Source organism: Bidens hawaiensis, unplaced genomic scaffold (genome assembly GCF_021521415.1).
Source record: "Bidens hawaiensis isolate Kalapana, Puna unplaced genomic scaffold, B.hawaiensis_p1.1 tig00042372_1, whole genome shotgun sequence".
Classification (NCBI taxonomy): domain Eukaryota; kingdom Viridiplantae; phylum Streptophyta; class Magnoliopsida; order Asterales; family Asteraceae; genus Bidens; species Bidens hawaiensis.
Window position 1 is genome coordinate 22,851 of NW_027497503.1, and position 11,425 is coordinate 34,275.

Consider the following 11,425-nt stretch of genomic DNA (forward strand, 5'->3'; position numbering starts at 1 on the left):
AGGCGGATGACATGCACATCAAAAAAGACGTGGTCACGTATGGACAAAACTTTTATTTTGGGGTTTTGCAAGAGATATGGGTCCTAGATTATCATACTAAAAGAATTTCGGTCTTCATGTGCCAATGGGTTGACCGTAAACATGTCAAACATGATATTCTTGGTTACACGTCGGTCGACCTAAACAAATTTGGCCACAAGGATGATCTGTTCATATTGGCCTCACAAGCACATCAGGTGTTTTATGTTCAAGATCAGATGGATAGAAAAAAGCATGTTGTCCTCATGACTCCACCCAAGAAGTATAGGCATTCGTATGACAAGGTCAATGAGGAATTTAGTACGGTAACTTTCCCTCATGAGGGTAATACATTGCCACTTGTACAACCAAATCAACTGCTTCGTAGTGAGTCCCCGGATGATTACTGGAGGCCCGGGAAAAGCCTACAACTATTCGTAATGGAGATTGACACCGATGTCGGGGTTGTCGACCCAGCAGTTGTGTTCATTTGGCTAGTTAGATGTAAATAATGTTTAAATATAGTTGTGATACATGATATCACCATTCTTTACTTTGTTCTTATTAATTCAAACTAAAGAACTATTGGTTGTTTTTAATACTATTACTACTTATACTTACAGGCTGGTTTGTTGAATTCATTTCATCTTCTGGAAATTTTGGTCAATTGGTGTCAAGTTTAAACATACATCATGTTACATCGATAAAAGTCCCAATTGACTTGTAGTGTACCATAATAAGATCAATAAAGTCATTACACTCATAACTGACTCGTGCTATATCAAAGTTACATTAATACAAAGAAAGCCCAAAAATGCATCATGTTGTCTAGGGTGTTTGGTGACAGTCATCATTTCTCGTCTGACGGTTTTGTTTCTTGCACAATCTCTATTTGGTTATGTTTCAACATACTTTTCAACAGCTGGTTTCCTGCAAAACATTATCAACTCATTTTATGAAAAAAGACCATTATGCCCTTCTTTTCACTAACCTGCATACCAAAATTGTACCCTCCAGACTTTGAAGAAGCCTTTGAACAAACAAAATTCAGTTTTGAAAAACCGCTTCCAAACTCAATGCCATCACCAGTTACCTTAGATTTAAGATTTAGTGATGGCATTGAGTTTTGGAAAGGATTTTATCAAAATCTAAGATCTTTGGGAAGTTTAAGATCTGTGGAAACCTTAAATTTTTTCTGCTTGGCCAAGTTTAAAATTCACATAACATATATAAAAGTGTAATAAATTTCAGTCATCAGTTTTATTGTAGTCATTAAAGTCTCTGTTTTTATATAGTTGGTTGTTGAGTGTATAACACACTATAACTGCATACTAATTACTACCTGTCAAAATGGTTTCCACACGCTTTGGAAACGCACATAAGCTAATTAATTTTGGAAATTAATTACATTTATACCTACTACCTGTCCAAAATCTTGGAAAAATATTTATGTAATGATAGCCTACATTCAAGTTAATTAAAATAAAAAAAACTAGTATATCACACGAATTGTACGCTTTAAATACCTGTCAGAAATCTTGGAAATATATTTATGTAATAATAGCCTACATTCAAGTTAATTAAAATAAAAAAACTAGTATATCTTACTAGATATGCTACAAATCAAATGAACTACAATAAATTATTGTCTCAACTACCAAAAATTAAATTTTTGGTCTATTTTTTTTTTACCCACACTAACATCTATTTTAAAGTTAATTATAAAAAATCAACATTAATTGCGCTTCAAAAACGCAACCAAAATATAATAATAACATTTAAAGTTAATAATAACATTTACAATAATAACATTCACATAACATATTAATACCAAAATATAATAACATTTACAATAATAACATTTACATTAATATAGAAAACCAAATTACATAAAACTAACTCCTAGCATCCGATTCCATATCGGAATCTACATCCGATTCTGGAGTCCTGCCATCAGATTCCGTATCCGAATCTACATCCGGATTCTCTTCTGGAGTTTGAGAGGGCATGATCCTCTCGTACATGCCAGCCGAGGTGTATTTGGAGTCCTTAAGCCTATAGAGGCGAAGGTTCACCTGAGTATGGAATGCCTCATAAACGGACACCGCATTGAAGTGCTCCAAGTCGTTCAACTCAATGTACGCCACCTCGATTCCCGGCACTACCATTTCAATGCTGAAATAATCAGCAGTCGTGTACCCAAGCCACCTAACCATTCGGTTAATTTGTTGGTACGTGAAGGTGTGAGGGTGGACATAGTCCACAAACATCACCCTTTGATTCCTCCGGACGGAGCCGGAAAAAAAGTGGAATCGTATGGTGAAAAATGTGGGGTCGTAGTAGATGGAGGCATTAGCACCCGGTGCACGTTCGAGCCATGTTGAAGCCATTATCGGAAATTATTATCGAAAAGGTGGATTATGATTGTGATTGTGGATTGTGATTATGGATTGTGATTGTGATTGTGGATTGTGATTGTGACTGGTATTTAAATTGGCGGCACAAGAAACTGTAAAGGCAATGATGACGTCGCCACTCGTCAAAACAACGTGTGGCCATTAATGACAATTGGACAAGCTTAAAAATATTTTAGTGTGACCATTTATCACTTATAGCCACACATAATAAGTGTATCCGTGACAATAAAAAACTTAGAAAAAATAAAACTAAGATATTCTTTGGTCACACAACCTCATATAAGTGGCCATTAATTACATTTTGACACACTTAAAACTATTTAAGTGTGACAATTTCTCACTTATAGCCACACATAATAAGTGTTTCCGTGTCAATAAAAAACTTATAAAAAACAAAACTAAGATACTCTTTGGTCACACAACCTCGTATAAGTGGCCATTTACTACATTCGGACACACTTAAAAATATTTTAGTGTGACAATTTATCACTTATAGCCAGACATAATAAGTGTATCTGTGACAATAAAAACTTATAAAAAGCAAAACTAAGATACTCTTTGGTCACACAACCTCGTATAAGTGGCCATTAATTACATTTGGACACACTTAAAAATATTTAAGTGTGACCATTTATAACTTATAGCCACACATAATAAGTGTATCCGTGACAATAAAAAACTTATGAAAAATAAAAGTAAACTACTCTTTGGTCACACAAACTCGTGTAAGTGGCCATATATTTTAAGCGTTTTAGCCACATTACTAATAAATACAATGGTTGTTCGTCATATTTCGCCATTTTATTAAAAATGTGGCTAGAAAATGTGACATTAGGTCACACAACGTAATATAAGTGGTTATATCTTTTACATTTTAGACACATCTCTTATCAATACAGTAGCCGTTTGTCAAATTTGGCCACACGATTATTACATGTGGCTAGTTAAATGTCACAGTTTGTGGCTAATGCATGTGTTTTTGGTCACATGTATCAAAGATCAAACAAACTATGACTGCAGGTCACATTTCGCCACACGTTTTTATAATGTGGCTAGTTTTTGTCACAGTTTTTTTCAAAGTGTGGCGAAAAGAATCTGAGTAGGTATAGAATGGTCACGTGAAGAATAATATGTGTGGCCAAAACATTCTGAAAGGTTTTCAAACATGGTCAAAGACCTTTTAGCCGCACATTTAAGCCGAAGTGTGGCAAATCGCCCAGACCACATGTGTGGCCGAAGGTCGATATTCACGTAGTGCGTGTCAACCCATTTAAATTCGTGTGGTGTTCGGGTTGTGTTTCAGGTCAACCTATTTAACGTTCATATACTCATATAAGTAATATCTATTCACTTAGTACTAACTTAAAAAATTAATTACTCTTATTCATATATAACTTATTAGTAATTGTGATAAATCTAACTGTTTTTGGTATTCATCTCTCATTCTTAATTAACAAACTTAAATTCGCATATTTAGCTCAAGATAAAAACAAACAAATGAAATAACCAAAGAATATACAGTTAGAACTAATAAAATGAATTTATTAGAAGTAAAAAGTAGATAAAAGTAGTGTAAAAAAGAAATTAGTTTTACTTTTAAAAATTAACTAATATATGATAATTTAACAAACTAAGTGTTTAACTTTAAAATTTAAAACATCTTATATCTAAAATTAAATTATTAACTTCTCTAAATATGTTAAATGGATTAACTGGTCAAACCCACTTTTTAACAAGTCGGGTTCGGGTTGAACTGTTTTTTAAACATGTCGAGTTCGGGTTGACCTGTTTAAGAAAAAGGGTCGTGTCAGCCGATCCAAAACCTATATTTTTCCGTGTCGGTTTCATGTTGAGTTTCGGGTCGTATCGAAAATTGACACCCCTAGATATATGTGGGTCTTGTGTAGATTTAATAAACATTTCATTGAGTTCATTCTCTTCATATTCTTCCGCAAATAAATCTATTGAAAAGAGTTGCTTATTTTTGCAAACTAGGTTGGTGTATATATCTCAGTGCTACCAAAACATTCTCCTTTTGCCCTTTTCTCTTTTATTTATTGTGATACAGTTTTCTTGAACTTAATCGTTTAGGTTTAATAGGTGGTGTATGTAACAACGGAATATTAGAATTACTAACCCCTCTAGTACCTTAATCTGTAGTTTTAGGAGTGGGAGAGATGTAGTAGGAAGATCTTAAAGGTTTAGGGTTATGAACTTAGACTAATGAATTATTATCGCCTTGGACCCAAGCCAACATATAAGCTTCAGGTAAACTCTTAAAACTCCTAGGTATAACCAATTTACAAGGTTAACAACCCTTAGAAACAAAGTGATTGCATATTACTCACATATATTCACCCTAGTTAAAGTTAGGTCAAATTCTTTACAAAAATCATTAAGAGACTGATGTGGTCTTGATTATATATAAATTTAATAATTATTTCCTACGTTTTTAAATTGTTTTTCATTAAAAATTACTTATAATTGATTCATATTTGGATTTTATAGGTTTAAAGAGACAATGAGCCAAAAAGATATGATTTATAATAAGGGAATATAATATGCAGCTATAATATACATATATATATATATATATATATCAAATGGATATGAGGGCAAATGAGCATAATGATAATGATGAGTTCAATCAGAATGTAAGTTCAAAAGTTAGGAAGGTTCATATTAAATTCAACACAGTTCATGGGGAAACATTAATAAAGATATGAAGAGCGTTACTATAGCACTTAGGACGCAAATCGGATTTACACATATCTAAGTGGCTAATCATGTGGGCCCAAAATAATTAACATGTGGGCTGGACTATCACACATGGTAAAGAATGTGTGAAAGAATTAAAGTTGGGGCCGCCTTATTATTTGGGACAGTCAGTTTATTTGGGTAATAATACGCACGGAAAATAATGAGCAGTGAAGATTATTATTTGAGACCTGTTGGCGCAAGGGAAAAGAAGAAGAAAATAAAGGAGAAAGCATGTCGGTTTGTATTAGAGAGTGTTTGGTTTCAAGACCTACTCCGCCAAGCATCATCGTTATTCGGTTTGAGTTTATTTAATCATGAGCTTGGTTGTTGAACTTCATTATTTTGGTTTCTTTGATTTTAAGATACTAAGCTAAACTTTATAGACTGCCTAGGCTTATGATGGACCATTGTTGAAGTTTTATTTTATTGGAATTCGCTTTTCGTTTTGGTCTTATGAATTGGTAAAGAGTTTAATAATAATTTGTTGAAACACTTTACGAGCCAAGATCTATTCTCTAACATCAATACATCAATACGTTAAGATAATACTTTATTGATACTTTAATGGTAGAATACATTATAATGAATAACTTAAGCTAGAAAGAATCCGGCATGGTAATGACATGTGAATAATTTAGGCTCAGATCTCTACCTACAATGAACAGGAGCTCCCATTTGTTAAGTTAACCTCATTCATTTTGTTTCCGTAACGAATGGGTAATACCTTAACGAACAATCCATCATTCGTTATATTACATAAGGAATGGGCCTCCATTCGCTATACAATCCACAAAGAATGGGCTTATAACTTCACGAATAGCCTAGTCTATAACGAATGGACCCATTCACTATACAATCCATAACGAATGGCCATATTACAATAAATATAATGACTAAACTATATCTAACTTATTCGATCGGCTACGGACACCAAATCATGCACTTACAGACTCCCACTTTTTCCGTAGCTATCGAATGCTTCAACCTTGAACACTTTTTACTACAAATCATCAGTCAAAACTTCCCCTTGACCGATGATTTTCGGGCTTGTGCAGACAGACAAATCATTTGTCTTTTCAACAAACCAATAACTTGTAGCTTCTCATATCAGATCTCCCCATCAAAGTAAGCAACTCCAAGTGATCAACCCGATCATTAACTGGCATATGATATGGTTTAATCTTTCAACAATCAGCAGCAAGTCATCAGTTATCCGTTAGCACCGGTAAAGAAAACATATCTTTACGCTTAACCTCATCACAAATCTTCATGAACAACCCGATCATTCAACACCTTTCACTTCGGTTTTCCCACTCTTGATAACGTGTATCCCAAATTAACTCTTTAAAGCTCTTCTACATCCCATTCGCTTAGATGCACTGATGTTTTGGGCATATGATTCAGAGTTCCAACCTCCATTAATCAATCCTAAAAGATATGCTTCTTCAATCTAATGACAAAACTCGTATATTCCTCAGTAAGATCAACCCGTTCGAGAATTGTCACCTTCAGCAGAAGTAAATCGCCGAATACTCGTAGCCAACATAGTTAGGATCAAAGTCCCTTAGAAAGAAGTAAGCGGGCAGACACTCGTATCCCACATAGTCATGTTTCAATCTCAAATAAATCAATCAGCAATCGAATAATAATTGCATTCTTGAACTCAGTCAACCGTAGTTTTGAAATCATGAATTACCACCCGAATTGTAGTAATTTTTCAAAAAACCCTTGAAATCATAGGAAGATACAAGCCAAATAAACTCATATGAAATGTATATCTCCCCCTTTTCTTGACAAATTCGGCAAGGTCGTGAATAATCTTTAAAACTCACTAACAATCTCTTCTTCAAATTACACATTGACTCCCCCTCAGCCAGTAGATACGCAAAATGTCGGCCGGAAAATATGTCATCAAAATTTGCAAGAGTACCCCACATATTACAAATCTCCCAGAAAAAATACATTTAAGAAAATTTTTCTAAAATACTATTTTTACATTAACAATAACGAATGAGCCTTAAACAACACATGAGGCTTCATTCGTTATCCACATACGTTAACTTGATCACATTCATTAATCGGTCATTCATTCGTTAGAACAATATCTCATACGTTAAGCTTGTCATCATTCGTTAGCAAGTCCACATACGTTTATAACCCTCATTCATTATAAATTAACCGGTCCTAATTCGTTAGATTTAATAGCGAATGAACCCAATTACGAATGAACCCACATTCGTTATAAGTAACCATTCTCATACGTTATAACATTTATAAAAATGACCTCATACGTTAAGAAATCCACATTCGCATGATCCAATAACGAATGATCCCACATTCGTTTGATCTGATAACGAATGAGTCTCCATTCTTTATACCCATAACTTAAACACATTCGTTAAATTCCATAACGAATGACCTTCATATATTAACGAATTGCCTAATTCATTAAAATCCCATAACGAATTGCTACAGTAACATAACGAATGGGTTGTTGGATCTGTTACTGTTCACCGGAAAAGCGTGAATCACCGGAAAAATCAGTTGCATCGTCGGGAAAACGGTTTTCTTGCCGGATTCCTGCACATCCAAGCTTCTGCAATGGCAGATTCATCAAATCTTCATGTTAAATTACCATATTAATCCATGAACACTTGGATTTGCATCCCGAACATGAATCAATCATCAATTTAACTTAAACACTACTGATTCAACATTAATCAAATCAAATAGTAGCTTCTTCATCAATGGTGGATCCTTCAGTTCACCATAATTAAACACCAAATTGCACAGGAAGCTTCGTATTTCATTAATAAACACGAATCAGCCCTCTATTCAATCAATAATACATTAATTTGATCCCAATATGATCAAACCAAACCAAAACCCGATGAACACGAATAACACCATCTCAAATCTGAATTATACATTAAATTGATGCATGGGGAGCAGCCGTCTGCTATGATACCACTGTTGAAACACGTAACGAGACAAGATCTAGCCGCTAACATCGATACATCAATACGTTAACAAAATGAATACGTTAAGGAAAAACTTTATTGATACTTTTATGGTAGAATACATTATAATGGATAACTTAAGCTAGAGAGAATCTGGCATGGTAATGACATGTGAATAATTTAGGCTCGGATCCCTACCTACAATAAACATGAGTTGCCTATATATAGGCCATCAGCTACCATTCGTTAAGTTAACCTCATTCGTTATGTCTCCATAACGAATGGGTAATACCTTAACGTACAAGCCATCATTCGTTATATTACATAACGAATGGGCCTCCATTCACTATACAATCCATAGAGAATGGGCTTATAACTTAACGAATAGCCTAGTCTATAACGTATGGGCCCATTCGCTATACAGTCCATAACGAATGGTCATATTACAATAAATATATAGACTAAACTATCTCTAACTTATTCGATCAGCTACGGACACCAAATCATGCACTTACATATTTATTCGATGCATATATGTGCTTGGTTTTAATTGATGAATTTTATTGTTTCATAAAGTCTTTGGTGAATGTCGTCATATAATAGGATTCTGTTATGTCATTTATTGTGTGATCTTCACTAGTTTGTGATTGATTTACAATAAGATCATAGAAACAATATTATTAATCAAATAATTAAAAATATGCTGCTAATCTAAAAAGTTGTATGGTGATAGGTTTTTTTATAGGTCTTTATTGATTAATATTGCAAGATTTAGTTCTTCGTAAGGAGTCTGTCTAGGTTTTATTTGTCAACTTTGTCTATTGAGTCGAATGAATTTATTAAACTACCTTTGATTTCCACGGTGTAAGGTAGCGTGACATTCGTCAATTTTGGGTCTCATCTGTATTCGTTTTAGTATTCGTTTATCATGTAAACCGACCCATTTTGTAAACCAAAGCTTATGATATAATCAAAATGATGGATTTTATGTTAAAATATTGTTTTACACTTGTTGGGTCTTGAAAACATTCTTTTTGGTCCTTAAAACTCCTTAAAATGACTTAAACCAAACTTACTTTGGGGACTATTATTTGCCATTTACCAAAAACTTGTTTGACCATTTCACCATCACATGCATCTTTACCCTATTTGTATGAACCATACTCTTAACATTATAAAAGCAAGGCTCCATACACCATTTTGGTTGTTCATCTTCTCCAAAATCTCTCTCAAATCCAAGTATTCATCTTCAACATTTTGTTATTTTGATTTCTTAAGGTCAACTAACTATAGTCTTTCATTTTAACTTGTTCATCTAATATATATAACTAACACTTGAATATGGTGGTACAACATATATATAATACACACCCCTTGTTTCCTTTATTTGTTACTTCACCGACTCCGGTTGGTTAAGTTTCGAATGTCATAAGGCAAGGCTTCATGGAAGACTTCGTGTTCTTGATATATATACACACACATAACTTATTATACATATCACTTATGACTAACTTCTAACCATTTTAGTTTGTTCATCTTATTTACAAGTTCCATGGTGTGGGTTTGTATAAGACTAACCTCGGTTTAACCGAAACTAGTCCAAACCGGAAACCGAACTTTTGTTTACTAGTTTTGTTAAAATAGTTGTTTAAACATGTTTATTGCTAGATTTGAGTTTCAAAAATCATTTTTAAAAGTTCTTTGATATTAAGCATATGGAATCTATCTATGAACTTGTTGGGTGATGGAAACTGAACTAAACCGAAACTTTTGCTTAAAAGACTTGTAGTTAACTTTTTAGTTGTAAAATTTAAGTTTTCTTCATTTATAAACCAATATACAAGTTCTATGATATTTGGGCATGTAGAAACCATTTATGAACTATTTGTGAGATGGAGACCGAACCAAACCAAACTATACCGACTTTTACTCGCTTAAGACACACAAGTGTGTTTTTAGCTATCAAGACTTGTATATTTCTTTAAAAATAGTTTACAAACTGATTTTAATTATTTTCTTAAGTACTTGGAATTGTTGGATCCAACTTGATCTCATCACATAGTTTGGACCGACAAAACCGAACACTCGCTTAACGTGCGTTGTTAGTTCTAAACAATAGATCTACATACTTGGTTAAGTGTTAGTATATTTTAATGAGTTATCTCATAACAATTAATATGTTGGAAAGTTGACTTTGGGTTTGACCATTTGTCAAGACCCGAATCGACAACCCGAACACTCGTTAAAAACCCGTTTAAGTATCTTTGTCCCAAAGGAACTTGAATTTTAGCATTTTTCCCACCTTATTACTTAACATTTGTTAAGTAAATATTAAGGTTAGATACTTTAACCCGGTTTCGAGCAAACTTACATTTTTAAAGGATTGTTATTATAAATTCTTAAATAGTTACATTTTAAACCTTGAACTTTAATTGTTTACTTTTTGCAACAATTATTTTATTTAAAGATCTTCAAGACAACCATTCTAAATCCAAGATTTTATTATCATTTAGGCCTTGCTCGTTAAACTTCATCCATTCGGTTATTCATCTTCTACCGATCAAGTTTTATACTTGAACGTGAGTAACTTCATACCCCGTTTTCTATCTTTTGTTTTGGGGTGACATTTCATACTTATTAAAATCAAATGCTTTATACTTGAGTCTAAAACCATAAACGTTGTTGTATACTTTACTTGAATAATTGCTCGATTTGGTGTTCTATGCTTATATGCCTATGTGTTTATCGCTTTCGGTTGGTGGAATCTATAAATCCTAGACTACTTGGCATCCCCTTGTAGCAAGGTGTCGTTAACGTAATACAATTAACGATATTCTATTAAATCCTAGAATACTTGGCAATCCCTTGTAGGTAGGTGGCGCTAACGTAATTCTATTAGCGATTGTCAATTTATCCAAGTTTATAGCTATTATTTATGGTTTTGTATACTAGTTTTGTGGCTTTTCATACTATATATCTATTGTTCAAACTTATGAATTGCTCACCAACCTTTGTGTTGACAACTTTATTTTATAAAATGTTACAGGTTTGCATCTAGGTTGATTATGGAGTTCGGTGAAGAAAATGACACAAATACCGTTAGGATATAGCAAAAATGAACAATATTTGATTTGCTATATTTTGCTATATTTTGTTGTATTTGACTTATGAATATTTGGTTATGTGACATTTTAGATGTTGTGAAATGAAATGAGTTTGTTAAATATTGTCGCTTTAAATAGTGTCATGCGCTTGTGGGCAATCGTTACA